Genomic DNA, 26,184 nt, shown 5'->3' with positions numbered 1-26,184 from the left:
CACATCTTTACTCCTTCATTCCTGCGCACACCTGGCACCACACACTGCTGTGACATTCATGGCTCCCAGGAGAGCGTTTTGTACTTGCTCTGCGATCCAAATCCACTAAATACACTTTAATCTAATTGCAACCATTGTATCAAGCAGAGGAAAGTAATTAAGAAACTTCAGATTAAAATGTGCCAACTATTCTAAAAATCAGATCATTGTGGATAATAAACAGTGAGAAACAACAAAACAGGAGTCAGAGGGATTGGAGTCTTTAATGGTCACTGATGTAGTAAATCAGCACTGCAGTTTAACACAGACAAATGTAGTGTAAAGTAATATATCTGAGGGAAAGAACTGGACTTGAAAGCACATATTTAAATGCGACATTCATGCAGTACCCTAGCCAGGAAAAGGAGGCTGATTTCATTAAAGAAAAATTAATCTCTGAAGACTATACAGTCCATGGATACATTAATAAAAAAGAAGGGGAAAAAAAAAGTAGTCCAAGCATAGTTTAGGCTATGTCAGAGGAGAATCACAGTGGCTAGTAAAATAAAAGGAGCACAAGATAGATTTTATTAAGTTAGTGAAAAAAGCCTGGATGGGAAACTCCAAAGACTGTCTTACAGGTAGTGTGAGAAGTACTAGTGAGGATTATAGGTCAGATTCAGCTGCTGTCTCCATCCTTAGCACTGGGTCTGAAGAAAACTCAAATTTAGTTAGTAAGCTCCCAGGATATACTTAAGCTAGCACCTGCATGTTTAAATTATGGCAACTTCAGATGTTCTCAGCTTCTCACTGCACCAGCCCCTATGGAAACAACCCCAACTTCAAGGACAGGCAAAGAGAAGAGAGCAGGGAATAGTGGTCTTTCTATTGCCACTGTCAGTGAAGGAGGAGAACACTGAATTATCGTGCTCACAGAGGAAATCAGAGGCCAGATCTGTGTTCTTTTCATAACCACAGAACGCCTCTGAGAACTCTCCCAGTTGCAGGTACACCAACTTATTCACTCCAGTGAAAACCAGCCTCTGCTGGTGTGGCAGGGGACAGACTGCCCTGCGCTCCTAAGGTTAAGAGCAAACTAACTCTGGCCAAGGACACTGGAGGGAAACTCCTTGTTTTTAGGAAAGCCATGGTTCTGCATGGGTGCAAATGGCCTGTGATGCACTCAGAGACCCAGGGAACTGCTGGGAACTTCCTTCAGGAAGAGGAGGTCCAAACAGCTTGAGCTGTGATTTCCACCAGTGGCTCTGTGGAAATAAGGTATCTCAGAGTGAGCACCACAACACTGACCTTCCTCAGAAGCCAGATTTATTCTCAGCAGAGAAAGAAAACCTCTCACAGTTGCCAGATTAAGCTGATCAAGAACTAACAAGAACTGGAGGAGCAACAGGAGTGGCCTCCTCCACTCTGCCTCCAGAGAAAAATCTGGCTTTTATTACAAAATTCCAGCCTAGAGCTTCCTCCCACAGGATAGACCAAGGAGGCCCAGACTTGTATGAATTAACCAAAAATAACACTTCCAGGGAGGGAGGATGATTGAGGGAATTGCTGATGGGATACAGAGGCCTCTCACCTCCTTTTCACCAGTCTAAGTCCAGAAGTCAGGAGTAAAGGGAAAGCCTCTGACTTTGAGAAGTTTGTTGCCTTTAGCTGATTTACTGGGAAGCAAGTGACTGCCACAACCACCATCATGTCAGGTAGCCCCAAGCCAGTGGACAGAAGAACAAAAACTGTCCTTCCCATCTCCACAATAATCCATTTTAAAGAGCTGTGTGTTGCATGTGGCAAGGCTCAGATTGACAGTGAGCTCCAGGCTCCACCAGCAAATATCTTTAAAAATAGCCAAAGCAAACAGGATTCTGTTTGGGAAGGGAAGGAGCCAGGCACCTTTTTGGCTGTGTTTGGCCAGCAGCAGGGATATGGTCTGGTCAATCCTGACCATCTCCACTACACATCCTCATTGCTATGGCCATGTCCCATAAACAGAGCAGGGATCAGCAGCTCCCTGGAGCAAGGAGGCAGAACTGTCCTCAGGTAGTGGCACTGCATTAGAAGAAGGAAAACAAGAAATTTGTGCAGGCAAGCTGAAGACTCACTAGAGCGTGTAAATGTTACCTAAATTTGTGCATCAGCATTTAAATACCACGAGAGCTGGAGCTGAGCAAGAGCAAAGCAGACGAACACAGTTTCTGATTAAGTCTGGGGAGATTGGGAAGCACCCACAAACTGGGTCAAGGCTACCCCAAATGCTGCTGCTGTTCCCCAGGAGAAGCTGTGAGAAACTGAAGCAGATGGCAGCCAACATGCTGGTGGGCAGCAGCACTGAATCCTCAGAGCAACCTTGGGCAGGACTGGGGGCACACACCAAGCTCAAGCACTGAAGCAGGAAAAAGCAGCTCAGAGAAAAGGACCACCAGCTCCACAAGAAGCCACCAGTGATAGGAGATCTCTCCTGGGGGTCTCAGGGTGGGTTTGTGGAGCTGCAGGGGGTCTGGCTTAGGGATGAGAAGTCACACAGACCCAATGTTAAAAAGCAGGATTTGTTTGCCCTGCCTTTGCGCAAGATGAGAAAGGGGGAAGGGAAGCATGTGCCCACCCCACCTTCTTGCAGAGTCTTCACACCTTGTGGCCTCTTAGAGCACTGGTTCCCCCACTGCAGTGGAGTGGCTGTCAAGAGAGACTTTACTCAAGGTAGTACTTTGGTGAGGTAATCTAAGACAACAGGATTAAACTGAAAGAGACAATTTATGTTGTGCAACAGGAAATATTTCCAGACAGTAAAGTCTGTTGGGCTCCAGAGCACTTGCCCAAGGTAAGCAGCAGAACTGGAATGGCCATCCCCTGGCTCATCTGTCAAGGCTACCCGAGCACTGTGTGGTGTGGAGAGCACGCTCACACAAGGAGAGAGACAGGACAGGGACCCCAGGTTTGCTGCTGTTACAGCATTCTGTGTAAAAACAGGGACCCAACTTTTGTTCATGCACAGAACAAATTTCTATTGACAGAAGAAAAAGCTGAGATGTAGGGCAAGTAAGAAAGAAAAAAAAAGCCAGAAAAGTCTTGGTGGTACTTCAGACCCTTCAGTTCCCATCATGATCTCGCCCTGAGTGCTTTCTCCTTTGTGTCAGAAAAATGTTAAGAGACTGATATTAAGGGACTGATTTTTACCTGCCTTCCACTACTGTAAATGAAGAATAACATCACTGGAATCAGCAGGGTGATCTCAGCTTAAAATGAAGAGGGTTAACATTTAAATCCAAAAGAATTAAGGATGAAATTATGTTCACCTCTCTGGCACATAGGTAAAGTTTTGGGATAGTTTAGAAATGCACTCCCAAAAACTGCACTAGAGACAGAGGTTCATCTCTCAACAGCTGTATATATGGGTGAATTTCCAAGGGCCTGGAGGTCCTAACCCCCCTTCAAGCATCCAAAGCAGCCCCTGAAGTGCAGTCAGCCCCCCAGCCACCTTGCACAGGCAATGATTCCATTCACCTCAAAGCTGACTTGCCTGTTGAACCCCTGTGAAAATGCCAGTCTGTCACCCCATTTTCTTTCACATCCAGAATACAGAGCACAGCTCCAGGTAAATGCTGTTTCTTGGGCTCCTAGGAGGTGCTGAGAGCAACTCCTGCTACAGTTTCTCTCCTCCCTCTGTTACATGAGCTCATTACTCAGTTCTGGCTATGTATGTCTCTGCTAGTAAACTAACCCCTGCCAAAGCCCATTCTTCAGCCCTGAAGCCAATTGGCACAGCCTGACGGCTACATATTATTAAACTCCCTTACACTCTGAAACAAGGTGACTACATCCAAACCGCCTTTGGAGTGTCCTGGCCCTTCCTGAACTCCAGCAACGCCCAGAAGCTGTCTCAGATCAAGCCCTGCGTGGTAGCACAGATCCTCAAGACCACCTCACTAGTACATGTATAAGCCTGTTGTGAGAATACTGCAAGTGAATAGTTTTTGTTAAATCCTCCAGTAGCACAACACTCAGAAAAAGTCTGGGAGACTGGAAGACCCAAAAAAGGATTTCCTACTCAACTCAATTAAAAAAAAAAAAAAAGTGCCTTTCAAGGAAGAGCTGTGAAAGAAACTTTGAGCTTTTACCTAGAAACTGGCTCCAGGCAAAGCTGTCAGTAAATGTCCCCTGGGTCCCCTATTGCTTATGGCAGCAAGACGAGGGGTGCCAAGGCTGGACAGGGAGCTTGAACTTTGCCCAGCGATGGGAGGAGATGTGCCTTGGCTGGGGGCAGGGGAGAGGGACTGAAGTGCCCAGAGTGAGCCCAAAGCCCCTTTCCTACATAAACCATCTTGTACCTTTTCCACCACTTTCTCATTAGGGAAGGAGGGACAGAGAGAACTCTACTGCCAAACCAGCATAAAACGAGAGGGAGCTGAGGGAGCAACATGAATCAAGCAGTGACTGGGAGGTAAACACACCATACACAACGCCTGGGGATCATTTCTCCTGGGGCCAACTCCAAGGTTTTTATTGCCCCACTTACAATTAGCTGGTAAATATTGTACATATAATTGACCTTTCTAAATGCTGCTGGGTAGCTGGAGGTGTTGGGAGCTGATCCTGCCTGTGAGGACCCGGAGTTGTGCAGAACAGACTCTATCTGCCCGTGTGCAATGCTCTGCAAGCGCTTTTCTCCCTTGCTTACTGACACATTGAGATTTACTGCCCTGTGACAGTGAGTTCAAGAAAACCTTTTAACTCTGGAAGCTCCAGGAACCGGCTCCAGCACATGCTTCGGGATTTATCCGTCACTTTGTTATGCCTTGTTTGTCCAAGAAACAGTCAAGACTGAACGAGTCAGAAATGACAGAAATAGTACATGAAGTCACAGTTGCTCCACTTTAAAGCACAAGCATTTGTGTCGTTTTCCTACCAAATATACGTGTGTTCAGCGAGCAAATAAGGCAATGGCAGAGGAAAGGCAACACAGGCAGGATTTTACAGATGCCAGTTGAGTCGTGCCCGCTCCTCCAAGCGAGGATAACACAGATTTCCACACGTATCAGCTTTTTCTGCTCAGAAAAGCAATCCCCTGGACTGGACACACTCATAAACCCCGTGAACGCTGCCGCAAGCCAGCCCTGGGAAAAACCTGTGAGCACTAAACTGAAGGTGGAAGACAAACACGTAAGAGAAAAGGCTGAGCAGCCCCTGCTCTTCGCCTCACCTCCTCTCGCTGCCTGCCCGGCTTCTGAACATCCCCGTGCCGCTCTCCCACTCTGTTCAACAGCCCTTTTTCCGTCACTCGCATCAAGCCACCAGCACAACAGCACCAATGCCAGCCCTCGCAGCTGACCTGTCCTACGGAGTGAGGCGCTCACGGAGCTCCTGTCCCCTCCCTGTCCCTCCCCGTCCCCCCGCAGCCCTCGCCCACCCAAACACCCAGCACCCGCATCCGCGGCCCCTCGCTGCCCACCTCCTGCTCGGACAGCAGGAGCGGGCGAAGTTTGCGGGAGAAGGATGGGTTTGCTCTCACCGCCTCCGGTTCCCAGCAGCCTGGGACGCACCGCGGGCTGCGTGGAGAGAAGAAAGTTGTTCCAGCGTTCGGCTTCTTGGCGCTCCCTGCAGCGGGGAGGGAAGAAGGGAGGGCGGACGCCCTGCGCGTCTGCGGGAGGGCTGGAGCGCGGAGCGAGTGTCGGGGAGGGCAGCAACAGGAAATGACACAGAAACTTCACCAGGCTCCAATCCAAACTTGGCCCCTGACATGAAAGAGAGGGGAGGCAACTGGGGGTGGCTGGGGGGGGAAGAGAAATTTTTCCCCCTCGTTAACCAGCGTAAAAATCTGCTGACTGGAAAAAAAATCACTGTGACAAGTTTTATTAAAGCAAGGAATGAAGGGGGTAGGGGCGGGATTCCCATCAGAGTTTATTTACTTGAGCAGGAGTGGTGCGATGATGTTAGACACTAAGAGCAAAATGCCATTTTCAGCAGTTTCCTGGCTTTTCCAAGCTCTCGGATGCTCCAGCGTGTGCCGGAGGGCAGGAGGCAGGAGCGAGGTCCCCCTGCATCCTGAGCGGCAGCTGCTGCCCTAGGAGCCGCTCCGAAATGCGGCACTGCCCGCGGCTCCCGGGGCAGGGGGACGGGCCGGGCTCCTGGGGCTGTGCCCAGCCCGGACAGGAGCACACGGCCCGGGACAGGACAAGGGACAGCCCAGGCACCCACGAGATGTGCCAGTGGCACGGCTCACAGAGGCAGAAAATCACATTGAGTGTGTGGTCAAACCTTTGCTTGGATGGATGCAAGGAACTGCCTTTACTGAACAAAGCTGGATGGACACTTCAGAATCATATAAAGTCATTAAGATTTTATGTCCCATGAGCATATACCTCAAGGCGTTTCATACCTTGGTCTTTGAATTCTGAAGTCAAAAGGCTGAAAAAAGAGTATTAGTAGAAAAAAAAAATCACAGAATAATCTCACCAATGTAGTGATTACTAATCAAGATACAGTAAAACTTTGTAATGGAAGAATGTCGCCATGGAATGAAATGTTGTAATGGAGATGTCACCAAGTTCTACTAACAACATGCTCACCACTAAACCATATCCCCAGCCATGACACCTACACATTTTGGGAACACTTCTGAAGACGGTGACTCCACCATGTCCCTGACCAACCTGTTTTAGTGCCTGACCAGCCTTCCAGTGAAGAAATTTTTCCTGATATCCAATCCAATGGATTTTCTAATAGCATCATTCCTAATCTATTTGGATTATTTTCCTAATATCCACTCTAACCTTCCAGCAAGGCAAACCCTCTGAACAGCTCTCTACATGCTGGGTGCAAGGGCACAGCAGCTATTGAACTTGGTTGCAGTTTTTAAAGTATCCTTTAAGCCTAAAATGTGTCCTTCTCAGGCAGCCCAGACATAGCCTGACTCTGGGCTCTCTGCAAATCCCTGTCCTTGCAGTGGGCAGGGCCATAAACTTTTTGACGAGCCCATGGGACTCTCTAAGGGGTCCACATCTTCCTGATTTGGTTCCCACACCACTGCTGAAAGGTGGATGAGATGCCCACACAATCAGGTCACTGTAGAGTGAACAGAAGGTCAAATGTTGTTTGGAAGAAGCTGTATCACTCCTCATCCTACTGAAAGATGTCCTACCAGATATAGTAAACCACAGGGACAGTTGGAACCCAGGTCTAAGCTCAGATTTAACTCTTTCCTGGAAAGGAAATATAAACATAGCCATTCTGCCTACAAATATGAAAGTGGTAAGAGATTTTTTTCCTACAACTTTACCTTTTTCATGCTAAAGATGGCCTCACTGAGACTTCTTTATTTACCAATCAGTTTTATAGGAATATAATATTCCCACTAAAACAAGAATTTTTAAGTATTTCTATTTAATAGGAATATTTTAAGGGCAGGTGAAATCACTCATTTGATAATTTGATAAAATTATCATTTCCATCACCTGGCCTGATCACCTGCATAGCTGAAGCCACAGAATGGTGTCCCAAAGCAACACCTAAATCATTACAAATTATGGCACATCATGCAAGGACACATGCCCCCAAATCAGAGGCTTTCAGGGAAGGACAATCCAGCCCAGATAAGTTATTTCAGTGGCTATCACCCTGTCAAGAAGAAGGGCTGCCTTTCTGATCTGCATTTGTCTGGCCTCCCTCTCCACCCTCAACCCTGGCCATCACTCACCAGTCTCTCCAGGAAGCTGCAGATCAGGCATGGACAGGGAAGGCTGCAGCCCACCAAGGTACAGCCCATCCTCAGTATGCCCCCAGAACAGCAGGAGTATTTCAAGCCTAGGCATAGCTGGGGACCCTCCAATATTTTAGTTGAAAGCAGCCAAGCCACGCAGCTCTGACTGGAAACTGGAGCCTGCTGCTCCCTTGCCATGCAAGCTCAGCCTTACAAAACCACAGACAAGTCATCCCATAACCTTGTCCTGAATAAATAAAAATAGCCGAGCTTTTTTAGTCTCTCACAGTAAGGCAGATTTATGGACAAACCACAAACCATGCCTGTCACTCTTTCAAGATACATTTCCATTGCATTAGAGTTCTTTTTCAAATGTGCCTACCAGACCTGGATGTGGTATTACCTCACCTATACTGTAAATTTTTAACAGACTTGGACTCCTATCCAGTTGCTCCATCAGATTCATCTCTCTCTTTGCTGTGCCTTTGTGAATGCAGTAGCGACCTAACAAGCTGAATTAGGGATTTATTGTTATAGTATCATTTTACTCCAAACTTCAACCTTAAACACAAAACACTTTCAGATTTGGCATTTATACAGTGTTCAACATATGCTTTGATCCAAACAAGGGCTTTGACCTGCCTAACCCTTGGTGTATTTCTTTCGCTCCTGTGAATGACTTGAGCACAATCGTACGGTATCAGTTGTCACTTCCCTAATGAGAGGTTATTTTCAATTAATCAAAGAAATATAAACAGAGCCTTGTATCAAGTTTAAATAAGCTCAGAATAGTTCTACCCTTAAAACAGATGTCTAAAGCTGTGTTTCCTTTCAGATCAGAGCTAGTGCACTGTCAAGAAGAGATCTTGCAGATCTGTTTGCTCAACCAGCTCAAAAAACCAAGTATCAGCTCCAAATCCTGACACAGTCCAGTGTGGCCCATTGAAGTCAGTGAATTGGGCAGCCCATGATGCAGATTAGGGTAACCAGGCCAAAATCAGATTTGTGAGGTCTTTACAGATTAGAGAGAACAGCAGAAGGGAATTAGATAGCACCACATTATTTCAAAGTAAGGCTAGCCCTGCATCGAACCCATCACACCATAGTTGCTTCCCCATAGTTCTGATTGTGAAGAGGTCAAATAACAAAATGAGAAGAGGAAGAGATTAACTAAACAGGGTCAGGGCTGGTCTTTGGTCCCAGGGCCAGCAGGCACAGCCTCATGCACAGCGGGGGCTAAATGCCCTTAACCTCCAAAAACGAATGGCTCCATGCAGACTTCCTGCTGGGAACAATCTCTGTGTCATGCTACTGGTCAAGCTATGCCAGAGACTTGATATCCCACCCTGGGATAAACAGGGACCATGATAACATTTAACACCATAAAAGTTTTCCAGTGGCAGGGCCCTGGTGCTGTTTAATTAACTTAACCAATAAACTAAATACAGCTTATTTCAGAATGATAAGTTACTCAAAAGACCCCAAGACTTTTTCTTCATCCGGAAGCCTTGGGTAAATACAGGCTTGCCCTGTGAGTCTCAGACTTTTCCACACAGCTTTAACATCCTTACTTCTTGTATTTAAGACACTGGGTTTTGTCTGTAAGCTCTCCAAGTTAAGGAGCACATCTATTCCTAGAGCTTGGTCCTTACTTGTCATTCAAAAAACCAGTGTTTTCATCCATGGGGTGGGATGTATCTGCACTGTGCTCAGGCAGCTCAAGGGTAGATCTGAGCTAAATATCTGTAATGACCCTCTCTGGTTAATAGAGAGCGAGAGACTGGCCCTTGTGGAGGATAATTTGTTTTATCCAAACACAGTTTAACACAGGTGAGATGAATCCCCTCTGGAGCTGACCCTCCTGCACCAGGAATTATTAGCCTAGCTAATTACTGCAATTTCTGCACCTAATTTTCTGTGTCTACCAAGGGGGCAAAAAATAAGATATGTGTTTACCTGTCAGAGCAAAACAAGGATTCTTTCATATCTATAAAATAAATATAATAATAGTGTTGTCACAACTTTTGATGTCAGAAACAAGTCATCTTGTGTAGCCTCTAAATGAGGTAAACTCTGATTAGGCCATTAAGTTTTCATGCAGTTGCCACTGGAGCCCAAGGTGCTGTGTGGCACTAAAGTACATCTTCTCAGCAGGGATCCACTCTGGGTTACAGGGTGTCAAGGGAGGGGGAAAGCCACCATGTATTTTATTAACTGACTGTCTTGAGAGTAATAAATGACTTTTCAAAGGGAATTAATCTGAAAGACCTTCCTGTACTTGTTTTTGTTGTACATATACACATATCTCATTAAATATCTCTGCACTAGGTGCCATTTTCTCTTGCTAAAAATACTCACTATAATCAGTCAGCTTTTCTGAAAGTGTGTTTGATAATCTGCGCTCATTCACAAATAGCACCTGCAGCAACACCCAGTAGAGGTAGGGGAACACATTTGAGAGTATTCACTCAGTAACTTGTTTCCTTGAAAATGAACATCACATTTCCATTTCTACCTAGAAATAAGAGTAGAGAAGGGAAATGGCTTGTTGCAAATGGACAGGTTTTGCCTGTCTTTTTGTGAGGATGTGCAGCATGCAACTACTGAGATTCTAGCGTGAAACTTATGCATTTGGCTGCTACGTAAAGGGAATTTATAAGGGTTTTCTTTTACTACTTTGTATTTCTCTTGCTTTTATTTCTTTTTTTTATTTTTTCAGTCCAGAGTGCATCATGGTCTCTGGTGGAAACCAGTGGGACCTGTGGCTGAAGGACCAGCACAACCCTGGATAAGAATAGAGAAGAGGAACCAATCTTTTTTGATCCTTTTGGCAGATCTAAAACTAAAGCCACAACATGAACCATATGCCAAAATACTGGGTTTATTAACTATACTCTCACCTGGGGAAACTATTTCTGTTTAAAAGAGTACCTTAAACTGCTTACAGCAGCAGGATTAAGGTGTGGTGAATTCAAACAGAAGGAATAATCTTATATAACTTTTTTTTTCCTTCAGTACCTTTAATTTCATTCTAGATTGTCTGAATCCCACACGAAAAAAATATAATGCAGCAGAGATGTATTCTTTTCTGGCTTTTGCATTTTTCATACGTTAACATTAGATTATCTGCCATTTTATAAAAAAATATTTGAATAATTTCCATACATATCTGCTCCTCCCCATGCTATTTTTGGCATTTATGAAGCCATCTACATAAACTTCAGGGGCAAATGACCTTTAAAAACTAATGAAGATCTGTAATGTTTATGTTACATAACATCCTATGTATTTTACAAAAGGAGGAAAACTGGTTTCTTCTTCTCCCCTTTCCCTGTTCCCCCTACCCCCAAACAGATAGGAATTGTTTCTCTCAAGTCTGTCTCTCTCCAGAAAAATCTGACCTACAAATGGCTTTCTCATACCTCAGCAGACTAGTTTAGTCCTCATATGGATTTATCATTAACCACATAAGCACATGTTGTCCATTTTGCCCAACCTAATGAATGTGCTATAAATAAAACTCTAAAAGCCGGTTTCACCATTCTTATCCAAGCTGTTGCTGCAAGTCCTTGTAACTCCCAAACCCACTTACATTAGAAACATTAATCACATTATTATCATTCAAAGCATCAGCTCTCTACAGCTGAAACTCCCTTGCACTTGACTTTGGCTAGACCTCTAACCTCAACTTATCACTTTCAGGAGTACTCCACATTTTCTGCTCCAATCTGTCACTGATGTAGGAAAGACGTGGGAAGTTGCTTTCAGAAGGTATTTTTAACCCAGGAGTGTCTCATTAAAAAGAGAGCTTAGTATAGAAACTCTGAAACAAAACCTTTCCCACTTCACTAAGCACAGCAACCTGAAAGTACCAGAGGGGTATTTCACCACAACTCATGTCATTTTAAAAACCAAAGCAACATAAAGAAAAAGGAAGTTCTCTTGGAAAAGACACTGTTGAGTGTAATTCCTATCTACCCCACAAATATTTTATATGATCATAGGATTATCTGTAGAGCTTTGTATTTTCCATCTAGAATGAAGGAGGCTGAATCAAGCCATCTATTATTCTGATTTGCCTGCTCATTCATTAGGAGTGTATTTGTACACTTTGGGTTGTTTCTACTTATTTCAGCTGACAGCATGGAGATCATATTCCATCTTGACCAAAGGTTTTAAAAAGCAAGAGAAACAAAAGATTAATCTTAGGATATTATTTTTAAGCCTCATGTGCTTTAGTCTGGAAATAGAAAGACAAAGATAAAACTCCCAGAAGGACAGCCACAGCTAATGAGAGCCTGAGAGGAAATGATCACAGATTCTTAGTTCTTCTGATGGATGTCCTTCTAGCCTTATTAATCAGAACTTCATGATGCCGATAAATCACCAAAGTACGATAACAGATGAAGGTGAGTTTGGATGTAAAATGATCCATGGTGAAGGATTACAATAAAGGAGGAAAAGGAGGGGGAGCCAAATACAGTTTTATAAACTGCATCCTCAGCTTGTAAGGACATGTAGATAATAAATATCATTCCTTTTCCACATTATCTAGGAGATTAAGAATGTTTCTTGATGTATAACTGCTGGGAAGCCTCTGTAGCACCTTCTCCAGTTACCAGGAGGTTTATATTACATCAATTGCTTTAATTTTCCATCAATTATGATTTCATTTACAAAGAGGAACTTTAAAGTACCTTTCTTCCTTTAACCTCGTTTTGAGGAAGTAGGCTCCAGAGGCTGGAAAGGAGAATGCATGCAGAACATTGATGGTTTTGATCTTGCAAGGTTTGTCAGATCCTGCTTTGAGATTCCTGCAAGTTTTCTGGTATGACCTTATCCTGCTTGAATGATCCTATGCCACTGAGGTGTCAGCAAGGTCTCCATGCCTCCAATCACTCTAGATACAGAGTTGTTGCTTTCTATATTCAGCAAAACCCACAAAAATCAATCCACATGTGTCACAGTTTGTGGTTTTCAAGGAAAGCATTTCCCAGAGCACTTAAGAAATAAATAAATGCATTTGAGATGCTATTACTGATGAATCAGTTCCACTCCCTGCTTTCTACCAGTAGTTTTTATGCTGTAGAATACAGCCCTGGCCATCTGAAGCAAACCAAAGTGATGCTTATGCCCTGCAAATTGAAAATAAAGGGTTATTAAAATGAGGTAGCTTGCCAATAAGGCAAAATTTGCCTTAATTCATGAGAGCCAGAGGTATAACAGACACCTAAAAAAGAGAGGACAGAAGAGCACTTTGTGAATGCCTTTGAGGTTGCTCCCAGGTGAAATACAAATTTGGATGCTGCCCTGTAGCTTTTATCTGGTTTGTGTCACAATACGAAGAGAACTCCAAGCTGATGCCCTACCAAGCTTTGCTAAGCCATGCTGCAGGACCGCACTTGGTAGGGAGATGCACCAGCTTGGTCCAGATGCAGTGAAATTATGGAAGGGACATTGTCTGCTGAACAGATGGACCCCATCCAGAGGCACATCAGCTTGGAGGTTCCGTGGGTGTCAGTCTTACTCTGTGTGGAGCCAGCCCAAACATGCCCATGTCATACTGTATTCTGTATTTTCTAGGAATATAGACAGGGATGTAGGGAATATAAACAGGGATATAGTCAAGTTTCATGGCACTTCTCAGAGCTTCCCTGGCAGGGATGACAGCTGAGGTGTCTCTGACACCATCTGCCCAAACACTCCCAATTCCAGGTTGCAAGAGCTCACGGGAAAATTGAAAAACTGGGCAGTCAGAGGGAGAGCCTTTGAAGTGATTAGATGTCCCTGAAGAAAATAAGTCAATTTTGTCCCTGTAATGCCTGCTTTGTACTCCCCGGAATAGCGAGGACAGCATTTCTGTTATCTCTGTTCTTGCCAACATTTCTGCATGCTGCTGTTTAATGGGAAGTACTGAAAACACACATGAATGGACACTGAATTACAGAATATCCCTTCAGGCTTTCTAAGCCATCATGAGCATGAACAGGAGACAAGTACATGTGAATATAAATTCTAAGCTGAGATGTGTCATTTTACCCATATAGAAAGTGGAGTGGAGAAGAGAGAAAATTAAGAACAAAAGACAATGAGGAAAGAAAAGAGAGGGGGGGAAAGCCCTATATATAGGCTTTAGCATCTGAGAAAAACCAAGCAGAATACCTGGTGCCCAGTGCTGCAGTCTGAGGTCTGCTGTGTGTGGATGCATAAGTCTGTCGCCTGGAAATGAGTCAGAATTGCTGTCCCAGGGAACACACTCCACTGGTGCAGTCTCAACTCCTCTCAGGGGGTTATATTGGACTTACAGATTTGATTCTTGCCACATGATTCTTGCCAGATGTCTGGTCATAGACAATTGATCACCAGCAGATTACTTTAAAATAGACTTCAGCTGAGACACATCACTTCCACCCCAAGAGCACTTAATTCTTAAAATTCAAAGAACTGAGTGCTTGAAATCAGCAAAGGACTATCCTTAAGTTACAGTTTCATGCTGCAAAGCCTCTGCTCTTGAAATATGAAGGCAGCTCAAAGAAATCAAGGGGTATCCAGGCCCTCTTTCTGCTGCTCTTGAATGAAGTATGGTATGGATTTCTAGACCTGGATTTAGGCCGGGAAGCACATCTGGAGGATGTCTATTCCCTGCATATGTTAGATTTGTGCTACATTAAAGAAATCATGGCTTCCACAAACACAAATTACGAAGAAAATTCCTGGCCTGAAACTAAATAATGTTGTATATTATGTCACATTGAAACTGATTCCTGCAGAGATGATGACACCACAGCCATGAAACGTCAGCTGCAGAGCCTTGGACTGCTGTAGCAATGCTGCTGTGAAGGCAACTGACTGAAACGCCACCATCCTGAGCTAAGGCATCAGATCTTCCCAACCCACACAGTGACACCTATCAAACAGGAGTCACCTCACTGCAATATTCACCTTATCTGCTGGAGAGGAGGAACTGAGCACAAGAAAATGAGGAGTCTTTGGCAACAGAGAGCAAGACAAAGAACAAACACAGCCCTTCTCACCAAGCTCACCTAAATTGGAGCTGGAGATAAAACACTGCTGGAAAAACCTTCTCCTTCCTGGCATCGCATTTGTTAAGTTGAATGGCTAAAAAAACCTCTAAATTGGATGTGGAGCTACCTCTGGCCACAGGAACAACCCTGTCTCCAGCAGCAGCACTGCTGCTAGGGAGCATTACATAAACCAGTTCATGTCAGGTCACAAGCAGAAGACAGGCAGAGGCAGAAACACTCCAGCAGGCATTATTTTTCCACAGCACAGCCAAAAGCGGGCAAATATTGAAGAACAGTAAAATGCCACCGTGTTTGCAGACACCATTTATTAATAACAGGATGGATTTTCAGTCAGTTTGTACCACAGATACCAACATCATCTTCGCTGCACTAGGCTGATGAAAGTGACATAGATTTTAAATGAACAATTATTTAAATCAAGGTGCAAAACTGACTGGGTGACCTGCAAAATTCTCCATGCTCTTGATTCCAAAGATCTGTTCCCAAATCTAAATCCATCCAGTAAATACTTAGCCATGAGTGTGTCCCATGTGCTATAGAAGAAAACAGATCAAGGATCCTGTTCTTGAAAATTGAAAAGGTAGGAACAGACAGAGGAGTGATTAAATCCTTCCTTCTCTTGCATTGCATTGCTGATGCTTTCTCATTTTTAATGGAGGTTATAGAAAGTGCAGACTGTGACACAAGGGGCTCAGCAAGGAAAGTGTTTACTCCCTACAGGGCAGGAACAGGGGCTCCCAAACCAGGATGGATCCTGAGTCCCATACTAGAATGATCATAGACCTTGATGTGCAAAGGGAAACTGTACTGTGGTCCCAAAAAGTGTTTCAAAAATAGGAAACTTTGGGAGTTGCTGATCTTAAGGAGTTTAGTTAGATGCCTATAGATGCCTATAATCATGTCATGTTAAGCTTTAATTGTTTTCAATATCTCAGAGTTGCATTTCTACCTTCAGGAAGGTGATGAATTTGAGCAAGGGGCTTAACATGTAAGCAAGCTGATAGGAATGGGGAAAAAAAAACCAAACAAACAAACAAAAAAAAAAAAAACCACCAGGACAAATAAAATAAAACCCATCTGACCTCCCTGAAGCCTATAAATTTTGCCCCAATTGGTTATTAGTGTGTATCAAAACTGGCCATTGCAAAGAAGTGCTGTCATATTCTGTGAGAAATAACACAAATCTCTCCATTTATAATGCAGCTCTTCTTGGGCTTTAGCCATTAATCATTGGCCCATCTGCATACCCAGAACTCAGCTTTGCCAATATGTTCCACACTCTGAGCTAAGATTCCTGAATCAAATGTTCCCCCTTCCTAATTTATGCCACAGTAACACTTCCACCTGAAATCCCCAGTGCCTCAGAGAATGAAGGTTTCTTTCCAACAGGCAGTAGCTGAGCTGACAGGGAATGCTGATGCTAAGCTCCCATCCTCTGCTATTTTTGAGTAATGTCTGTCATGTCAGGATGGAGAGATGGATATATCCATGGGACAGGTATGGGCACAGAGATATTTGATACAAGAAACTCATCTGGCTGAGAGCATCATGGCACAGCAAATCTCTCCTCCACTGTCTATTCCAGCTGCCTGAAGAACTCTGGAATTCTGTACCCGTATCTTGGTGGCCTTCACTTAGGACATCTCCAAGACATAGTCAAGGACCAGAAGAAGACAATGGTTAGCAATTATGATCCTCTGGATCAATGGGAAAAGAAAAGAGGGACTTATCAAAATGGTGGAATGAATTCCTTTAGAAACTGCAGACTACTTCAAATCCCATTCCCTTTCACTAAAGATACATGGTTCAATTCTCTTGCATCTGTTATGTGAAATTAAAGTACAGCTACTGCTCTTAAAAAAATCTTTCTATAAATATATTACCAACCCAAGAAGGGTCAGGAATCTCCATCCTTTACTGGAAGCAGAGGAGAGCATAATGACAAAGAATGAGGAAAAGGCAGAGGTACTTGCAAGGAGGTTATAACAAGCTGGGGATGAGTCTCTTCTCCCAGGTACCAAGTGATAGGACAGGAGGAAATGGCTTCAAGTTGCACCAGTGGAGGTTTAGATTTAATATTAGGACAATTGTCTTCACTGAAAGGGTTGTCAAGCACTGGAAGAGGCTGCCCAGGGCAGTGGTGGAGTCTCCATCCCTGGAGATATTTAGAAGAAGTGATGTGGCTTTGAGGGACATGGTTTAGTGGTGGGCTTGGCAGTGCTGGGTTAATGGTTGGACTTAATGATCTGAAAGGTCTTTTCCAACATTAATGATGCTGTGATTCTAAAAGACGTAAGAGGATACACATTTCACAAAAGTCAAACTGCCTTAAAATCCTAAGAAAATAATATGCTGCGCTTCAAACACTCTTCCCCAGAGGAGAGGTTATAAAAACAATAGTTGAAAGATGTATGATCATTTTGACTAATGCACTACCAGAAGATGTTCCCATGCTCATCTGATGGGTGCAGGAAAAGAATGAAAAATAACATAGTTGGGTTCAGACCAGGTCAGGTGATCATCTCAAAGATTGCTCCTGTCTCTTCTCTCAAGAAGCACATGCCCAAGAGATTCTGTATGCAAACAGCTACTCAGAAGGGAGCATGATACAATAATAAAAACCAACAGACACATTTAGAGTAGTATTAAAAATTAAAATCCCTTAGTGAAATCCAGTAGCTGCTTGTTATGTATGTGTCCAGCTCACTGCAACACAATGCTTCCCTGAAACTTGAGGAAGATTTTAGGAGGTAAATAAGTGGATGGTCTCCATACACCACACACATTAAAAAGGGGTAATTAAACCTGTCATCCTGGGCTTGTCTGCAGCACATCAATCACGGGCAAAATCCCAGAACATCCGTGACACGGTTCAACAAATAAATAATTAATATACATTAACAACATGTAATGGAAAAGGAGTCTTATTAATTAATCCAGTCTCATGTTTTGATGAGCCTACAAATGAGCTTGATAAAAGTAATAGTGTTGAGGCAATGGGCTTTTGAAGAGCACCAAATTTGAATCCTTGAGTAATATACTTGGCTGGTTTAAAATAAACATAGTACATTGTAGATTAATTGGAGACCAGCTGATACCTTTCCAAATTAAATAATAAATGGCAAATGTTCACTCAGCAAGTGAACTTCGACCCCTTATAGATGTTATCTTACCAGTTACTATTTAGTGTTTTTATTGCTGACACAGAAGAAAAGGTTAGACTATTATTTAGTAAATTTGTGGAATACAGAGGACAATAAAGCAAAACAATCCAGAGAGGAATTCAGTAAACTGCACACAAGCCAAGAGTATGAATTTCAGTAAAGTCCTGAATGTAAGATTAAACAGTGGAGAACTTGCTTCTCAGGCATGAGAAAGGAGGCCAGAAGCAAACTGGGAAAAGCCTAGAAAGTAATAGAATCTAAGTGGTGTAACATAGACATCTTCAGCAGCATAATGCATGTACTAGAGATGTAATACCAAGTAGAAGAAGTGAAGAAATTATATAACAACCCAACCTGGCATTGGTGCAACTGCTGCTGGTATTCAGAGCCTATTCTAAAGGCTGCAGGTACTGAGGAACTAAAAATAATTGAGGGAAAAGACACAAGAACGAATAAAGAATTGGGAAACTTCATTATGGAGAAAGATATGAGAAGATTTACCTCTTTAATTTTACAAAAAATAAGGCTGAGAGGTTTCTTAATCACAGACTATAAGTAGTCAAAGAGAGAACTGGAATTAGCTAACGAAGTTCCTTCAACCTTAAAAGATCTCGTAGTGGCCAGCAGGTAGAAGTTAAATCTAGACATTCAGAACAGATACAAATCTGGTTTCTTTGACAATTTTGTGGGATACTTACAGTCACTGGGAATCTTCCAACCAACTTCTTTTAATTCTCACTCCAGTTCAAACAGCAATTAATTTAGGGAGGTCTTATGGCCTCTTGGCCTCAATAATTTATCAGTTAAGTGACAGGGCTTCAAATGCTTCTGTGGGAGGTTGTTTTACAACCTAATAAATGTCATCTTTGGGAAAAGTTTCATGGGATTCTGCATTTGTCTTTAATACACTACTAATGGAGTAACTGATTCCCTTGTTTTCTCTTCTCATCAAAGCACAATTAAAATAATGATCTTTCAGCAGATAATAACACCTTTTCTAATACTTGTAAAGAGTAATCAGAGAATGAATCAAGCAATTAATTCTTAGTCCTTAGTCATCCCTCCCACTCAAGACCTAAACCAATGCTCACTTAAGCACAGGAATATGTGAGGAATGTTTCCTTCAGCCAAGCACTGGAGAAAAAGAGGGAAATTTGGCATTTTTGATCCTAAGATTGCGGTATCTGTACCCAAACCAGAAGACTGTGCAGAGAAAATGGAGATTCTTGCAGGGGTTGAAATAAAGATGCTCCTGTGGTTAACACTCACTCCTTCTCTCCATCTTTACTTGCTTTTTGGCTGTGGCTTGTCCCTTTGGTTGCTCATGCTTTAATTTCCTTCATAATCTCGATCCTGATACTCAGTGTCTAAACACCATGTGTATTTCCTTAAAACCACAAAAAATCATAAAATCAAAAGAATTGTTTGCGTTGGAAGAGACTCTAAAGATCCTCTCATTCCAATCCCCTGCCATAGACAGGGATACCTTTCATTAGGCAAGGTTGCTCCAAGCCCCATCCAGCCTGGCCTTGAACACTTCCAGAGATGGGGCATCCACAGCTTCTCTGGAGAACCTGCTCCAGTTCCTCACCACCCACACAATAAAGAGTTGTTTTTCTAATGTCTGGCCTAAAGAAAAAAGCATCTTAGGGGGCACCTGGAGTTGAACCAGGGACCTCTTGATCTGCAGTCAAATGCTCTACCACTGAGCTATACCCCCTGCCTGACTATTCCTGCTCTGTAAATGAAACCCATTAGGACATTCCCTGCCCCAGGGAGTTCACAATATGAATATGAGCCAGTCTTGCAGAACTGGTCCAGCACAGCAACCTCACTGTATTTCTTCCTGAGCCTTGTACAAGACACACACAGGGGTGTAGGACTTCTGGAGTAGCTCAGCAATGTCTTATGAACAAATAAAAACTGAACCTTACAGGTAGTGCTGGACTGTGCCAGCCAATGAATTGCAAAATTATGGGAAAATTGCTCTGCGTTCCCTTTAACTTGTTCCCTGCACTCCTTTCCAGATATGGAACAGGCTTACCTGTCCAGCTCCTTTGCCCAGATGTGTACAGCAAGGCCAGCTGCATTGTCCATCCCTTTTCTCAGCCAGCACCATGCCCTTGTCCCCTCAGCAGGGTAGCTGAACACCCACAATCAGAAGCAACAGTGGCCTGATGACTCCAGGGCCTGAATCCCCATCTCAAGGCAATGGTGATAATTCCCAACGGACAGTCCTGAAGTTCAGCTTTCACTGAGTAATTCCCTGGCCTCTGGAAACAGGCTGGAGAACAGTAAAGTTAGTTAGGAAACAGAGATCCTACAGGTCCCTATTGTATCACCAGCTCTCTGTCTGAAATATTTATTAGTATCAAGATTCTTGCTGGAATCACAATATGTGTTCAAACACCAGGACAGTGAAACAGCATGTCCATGGGGTCAGCCAGGAGGCTCTGGTTTGGAGAATCCAATGCAAGAAAAGTCAGACAAACACTAAATAAATAAATGGGAGAGGCTGAAGCCTAATAGAAACTAAGAGAATTTGTTTGCTCTAAATGGTGGACCACATGGACTGAGATTTCTGTAGAAAGCACCTACAGACAGGTACATTCACTGGGACTTTGGGTAAGGTCCCCAGACTGAACTTTTTGGCACCATTTGCTGTGATTTTGATTCATCCAAAGTTTGCCACATCGAAAGTTACTAGTATGAGTGCTTTGGAAAAGGTGATCTCTCCCAAGATGAGCACCATCCCACAATGAGCTACCATAGCCAACCCTCCTTCCAAACCATAAATAGGGTTCTTAAACAAAAGCAGTCTAACATTGTTCCCTTCTGTTCCCCTGAGGTATCTTCCACCAAGTCTTGGCATTTATTCATTGCTATGTGTTTCTGGTGCCTCCAGCCTGTTTTCAGTCTGCTTTATAATCCTCATCTCCAGTCAATTTAAATTAAATTTTCAGCTCAGTCTTCACGAAACAATACAATTAATTGCCTCAGTACATGAATAGACACCTTATTTACACAGATTAAATGACCATATTCTTTTCATCTACTTGGCCTGCAGTTGGATCAAGCTAAGTGATTAAGTTTTGTCTGGACTTTCTTCCTACAAATCAATGTGTGTGTCATCCATGTTCCTTTTCAATGGTGAAGTCAACATGTGTAGAGGGGCAGCATACTTCCTACATGCTACTAAAGGAATCAAACTAATAACTAAAGTGTGCTCTGAGTCACACAGAAAATTCAATAAACTCTTCTTCACCAGGAATGAGGTTTGCTATAATAGCTTACATATTTACTTTGTTTAGTCTTTTCTCCAGTATTCCATGACAACAAAATTCACCCCCTCTTTTTTCCATCATTTACATTCCATTTTGGCAACTCTCTTGAGGGTTCACTAATATACATATGGCTCCATGTGAATGCATGGCACAGCAAATTCTTCTTCCTTCCTTATTTAGACTCCTTCACTAGACATGGAAGCCAAATTTATTGGATAGTTACTAACTCTTTTAATGACTGCTGCTCATTTGTAAAGATCAATACAACATATTTTCCTCTGTCCCCTGGTTCTCATTTGATTCTTCTGGTTTTCAGAGACAACTTTGTGAGCCAGCTCCTTGACTAATTGCATGACAAACACAGCAGGCAGATTTGGTTTCCCAAGTTTCATTCCTAAGATTTTCCTGTTTCCCATATCCCTAAAAATTCGCCCCTTTCCTGATGTATTCAGTTAATGTTAGTGTCAGGAGATAGCACAGAGATTCAGTAAATCCAGCAGTACTGACTTCAAGTTCTCATTCTGTGGGGCCTCCTAATGCTGTTAGACAGTTTGAGGTCTAAAATGGGATGAAAGGAGACAAGGCGAGGTAAATATGTCACTTCCACTCACAGCGCTGTATGGATGTTCCCCAACTTGGTGAAAGTCAGCTAACCCACAAGAAGTGCAGTAAGGTATATTGGCATGTGAAAAAGTTTCTGTCTGTAGTGCCTACAGACATCCTTTCCACAGATCAGAACTCCTTTTCCATGGATACAGGGTTATCCTGGTACAAGAACAAGATTCTGGATCAGCTTCATGTCTGAACTCTTTATTTCTTTGTGTCATTCCACTAAACATAAATACAAATTTCCATCACCAGTCATGAAATAGCTGTTTCAACAGAGTTCTGGAAGTTTGAAGACATACACACCCCAAAAAACAACCAAACATCTGAGCAGCAAAATGATGTAAATTGGAGAAAATGAAGTGTCCTCTACATGGGCGCTACCCTTTCAAAGCACAAACATTTCCAAAAACTAATGCAGAGAGAAGCTTGTTCCAGCTGCTGTGTGACTCAGACTGGCATAAGGAACAGGCCAGGGCAGTTCTGAGACAGCAAAGTGGGGAGAAAATAAAGGCCAAGTACTGCCTTGGTTCAGAAGATGTGAAACTTTCAAGTAACTGAATGCCAGACTATTGAACATCCCTGGCTCCCTCTGTGTCCCACCAGTTCCAGCATTCTGCTGCACACACAGGCCAGTGAAGCACAAGCAGCAGCCTACATCAAAGTCAGGACTGTGTCTATAATGCTTCCATCTGAAGTGTCTAATACTTCCACCTCATCACTTACTCAGGCTCTGAAAAGAGATATGAACAAAGTTGAAGACATGGTGAAGATCTTAAAAATGGCCAGTTCTTTAGGGAGCTTCAGGCCTGGGCTGTGGGTCCTAAGGAATGATCTCAGGGAGACACAGTTGTGGAGTATAGCAATGATTGTTTGATGAGATGAGAAAAGCAAGGCAAAAAAGATCAAAATGGACTAAATAAGTCTCTTGGTATCAGCATCTGTGACTCGCTTGCTATCAGCATTGTGACATTGCATTACTTTCTCCTGTTGTCTTGCCTAAGACCTATTGAAATGAGAAGCAGCACATCTCAGACAATTTGTTGAAATCACTTCAAGTCTCTGAGTGATGTTAATGGTTAGTGACTGAGGGTGGAGTGCAGTGAGGTGAATGGCAGATGAATGGCAGATAACATCATCCACCTTCATGGAGAACTTTTATCTGAGCACTTCCGTGGATTCTGAATATATCTCATCACATCCTACTCTTTACCTTACATACCTTCATCACTCTTCTGCAAAGTATCCTCATATTTTATTTTTTAAATGCAGAGATGAAGAAATGAGGGAGTAATTGACCTGTCTAAGGTCACCCAGGCCTGTCCAGGCATCCAGGACTGGTTCAGACAGAGACCTCACTTGCCCTTTTGGAACTGCAGACAAATGTTATGGATAGTTGGTCCTTAAGGATGTGCTCGGAGCTCTGCTGCTCCCTCCCCTCACGACACCAGCACTGCAAGACATGTCATGAGCTGGCAGAACAGTTAAGGGCATAAGTACCAGTGTCAGACCTTGTGAAGGTGCTTCAGGTTTGGTGCATGTGCTCTAGGAGCTGCCAAATTTAGAGAGACTGAAGAAGATTTTTGCAGAAGTATTCACAGAGACAGCCTGTCTCCACATGTCTATCAATAATGCTCAAGTGTCAACACTTCCAGGCTTGGATCTGAAGATGCCCTCACCTGCTATAGGTTTGCTAATGGCCATTATCTGGTTCATAAATGGGGAAAGTCAGGCACAAAACAATAAAACAATTCTTCTGCAGTAACTCAGATCAGAGCTGGAGTACAAAAAAAAAATTGAAAAAAGAAAAAAGAAAAACTGAAATCCTGGCTCAAGTATCCTGTATTATCTACAGAGTGATTGAACTTCTCCTCTCAGAGTTTTCTCTTTCATTCCTTTTCCATCACTCACATTTCTCTCCCATTGCCAACCACATCTCTCATTGCCAGTTTCCTTCCTGGAGGGAGTCTTTTCCACCATTCTTATCCCAGCAACGATCCCTTCCTCCCAGTTCTGCATCTTTGCTGCAGGTCTTTCTAAACACCATTGCATTGGGTCATCTCCCTGGGACCAGAGTCACCTCTCTGGTGGGGAACGTGCAGCTGTTGGTGGCTGGAAAGCAGCCAGAGGGCCCCCACTCCCCTCAGCTATGCTGCAGAAGGATGCTGAGTGATGGTGTCAGCAAAGAGCAGTAAGAGGCCTTGGCTGCCTGTTCAATACCTGAAAGCAGCCCCCACTCATTGGAAAATGGATCTGAAGGAGGAACGTTGCTCCCCCTGGCCTCAACCAAATGATATTTCATCCAGTGGGAAGGAGATGTTGACACAAGGGTCTGTATCATCAAAGATGAGATATTTTGGCTGGTGAAGATGTGCCTCCACCAGTCACCTCCACTCTAGCAAGAGGCAGGACACTATCAGAGGCTCCTGCTTGCCCACAGCCAGAGGTGAATGCACAATGTCCCAGTCTGCTCATAAAAAGTGCTGTCAGGGAGGGCAGAGGGAGGGCACAGGCAGTACAGCCAGCTCCTCTGTGCTATGTGTAAGGAGTCAGGGTTAGATGTGGCTTTAATTAGGGCTTTGCTGCTTTGATTTGAGAACACAGGGGTTTGAAAGCATACAGGTTTCATGTTAAGTTCTTTTTGAACTCAGGAGAAAGGGTTGGACTTGCTATTTGGGAGCATCTCACTGACCTACTCCTTGGGTCTATCAATCCATGGTGTCCTCCTCCAGTGCGTCTCTCCCAGGATATACTTCATCAGTTCAACCCAACTACACACAATTTTCTCTCAGAAGACACAATGGCCAAATAAAAGGACCAGTATGGCATGCAGCCACAGCAAAGGGGTTTGAGCAGAGCACAGGTACTCTCCAGGCCTGCCTTCCCAAGCAGTGTGTCTCCAAGTGATGAAATGCAATGCTATCAAATATCATGACAGAAAGCACAAATATATAAAACATGAGGGTGCCTCTTAAAAATAAATGTTGCTCCATGATCTTTTTCCCAGGAGAAGGAAGTTTCCAGAGTGCTGGCTCTCTGCGTGTGGTATCACATATTGCATGGCCTGTTCCCTATAAGCTCTCAACATATGCTACGAATCTGCCTCTGCACTACAAGTATTCTAAATCAGATACTTATGCCTTCTTCTGATCTTTTGCAGTCACACGTACATACACTGGATTTTGCCACAGGCTATCCATCATTCCTCCCTTCCCAGCATCTGAAATGCATGACTCGCAATTTGGTTTTATGTGTGTTTTACTGCAGTTTCCATATAATCACACAGGAAACTTTAATTCTCACCTTATGAGCCCAAGTCTGCAGTTCTAATCCTTGTCTCTCACAAGTGTCATGACTGAATGTCTGATTTCCGACAGTCTGTATTTCCCACAAACGAAGGAAAAATCAAATTCAATTGCAATCAGAGCCTTGCTTCTCACAATCAGTTGTTTATCCACATCATTTTTCACCTTCTATCCCAAAGTAACATCTAAAGCCCTTGGGCATTGCCACCCTCTGCCTCTGAGTTTGCTCATTTCAGCTGTGTACTAAGCGCAGTGGTGCTGCATGAGGTGGACATTTTCCATCACCACAGGACAGACAGCTCTGCTAAGGCATCCATCACCCTCTAATGACCCAGATTTCCTGCAGGCATCAAGGGGAAGCTGCCTCATCCACTGTAGACCTGTCATGTCTCAAGACTGTGACTTGCCCCTCATTCCTCCCTCTCCTTCCTTTCTACTCATTCACCAGGAATTCACCATGCCCTTCCCAGACTGGAAGTGGCAGGCACAGCTGGTTGGCATCATCCACCTTTCAGCTGCCTCTTTTAAAGGCCATAAAAAGGAAAAGGGGCTGTAGGTCACCCCAGCCCCCAGCTTACCCCAACCCCTTACCAGCTGTACAAACCCTCCTGCCTCAAGGGCTGACATAATTTGGCACAGCACTCACCAGAGCAGCGCTGTCTGTACAAATGCATGTCCAATACCTCACCCAGGGATCCTGATCCCAGAAGGGCTCACCCACCACCCTCTGACATCATGCTGTATCCCCTGCAATGACACACTTCTGTTTATGGTCAGGGAATGTCACTCTTCCAGGAGGGCATTACCCAGGCAGAAGGAGATTTCTAGCACAAATATGTCCTTTTTGGTTGGGTGAAAGAAGATGGAGGACTTTTTAGCTCTCTGGAAAGGGGCTAAGTGGGAAGGGTTGACAGAGAAGTGGTCTGGTAAGATGCCTGCCCTGTGCATGAAGCAGATGGCACAGACACATCAGAGAAGCCCTATAAACAACCAGTTAAGCTTCATTCACAAGCCCTTTCATCTGCTTCAAATATAGGCTCTACCACCTTCCAGCTGGGGCTGGAAAACATCAGGTCTGCTCTGCCTGCAGGGCTT

General features: G+C 43.7%; 1 protein-coding gene and 1 non-coding gene across 3 annotated transcripts in view; both read right to left on the bottom strand.

Moving 5' to 3' along the window:
- The window catches only part of LOC102033761 (protein eva-1 homolog C), a 177,111-nt gene that overhangs the window by 34,032 nt on the left and 116,895 nt on the right, over positions 1–26,184 (bottom strand). The gene's annotated exons all lie outside the window — the stretch shown is intronic.
- Positions 19,543–19,614, bottom strand: TRNAC-GCA. Its single transcript has one exon. It is a non-coding gene; the product is annotated as a tRNA-Cys (tRNA).

Source organism: Geospiza fortis, unplaced genomic scaffold (assembly GCF_000277835.1).
Source record: "Geospiza fortis unplaced genomic scaffold, GeoFor_1.0 scaffold98, whole genome shotgun sequence".
Lineage (NCBI taxonomy): Eukaryota > Metazoa > Chordata > Aves > Passeriformes > Thraupidae > Geospiza > Geospiza fortis.
Note: the sequence above shows the minus strand (reverse complement) of the source record. Positions and strands in the feature narration are given on the sequence as shown.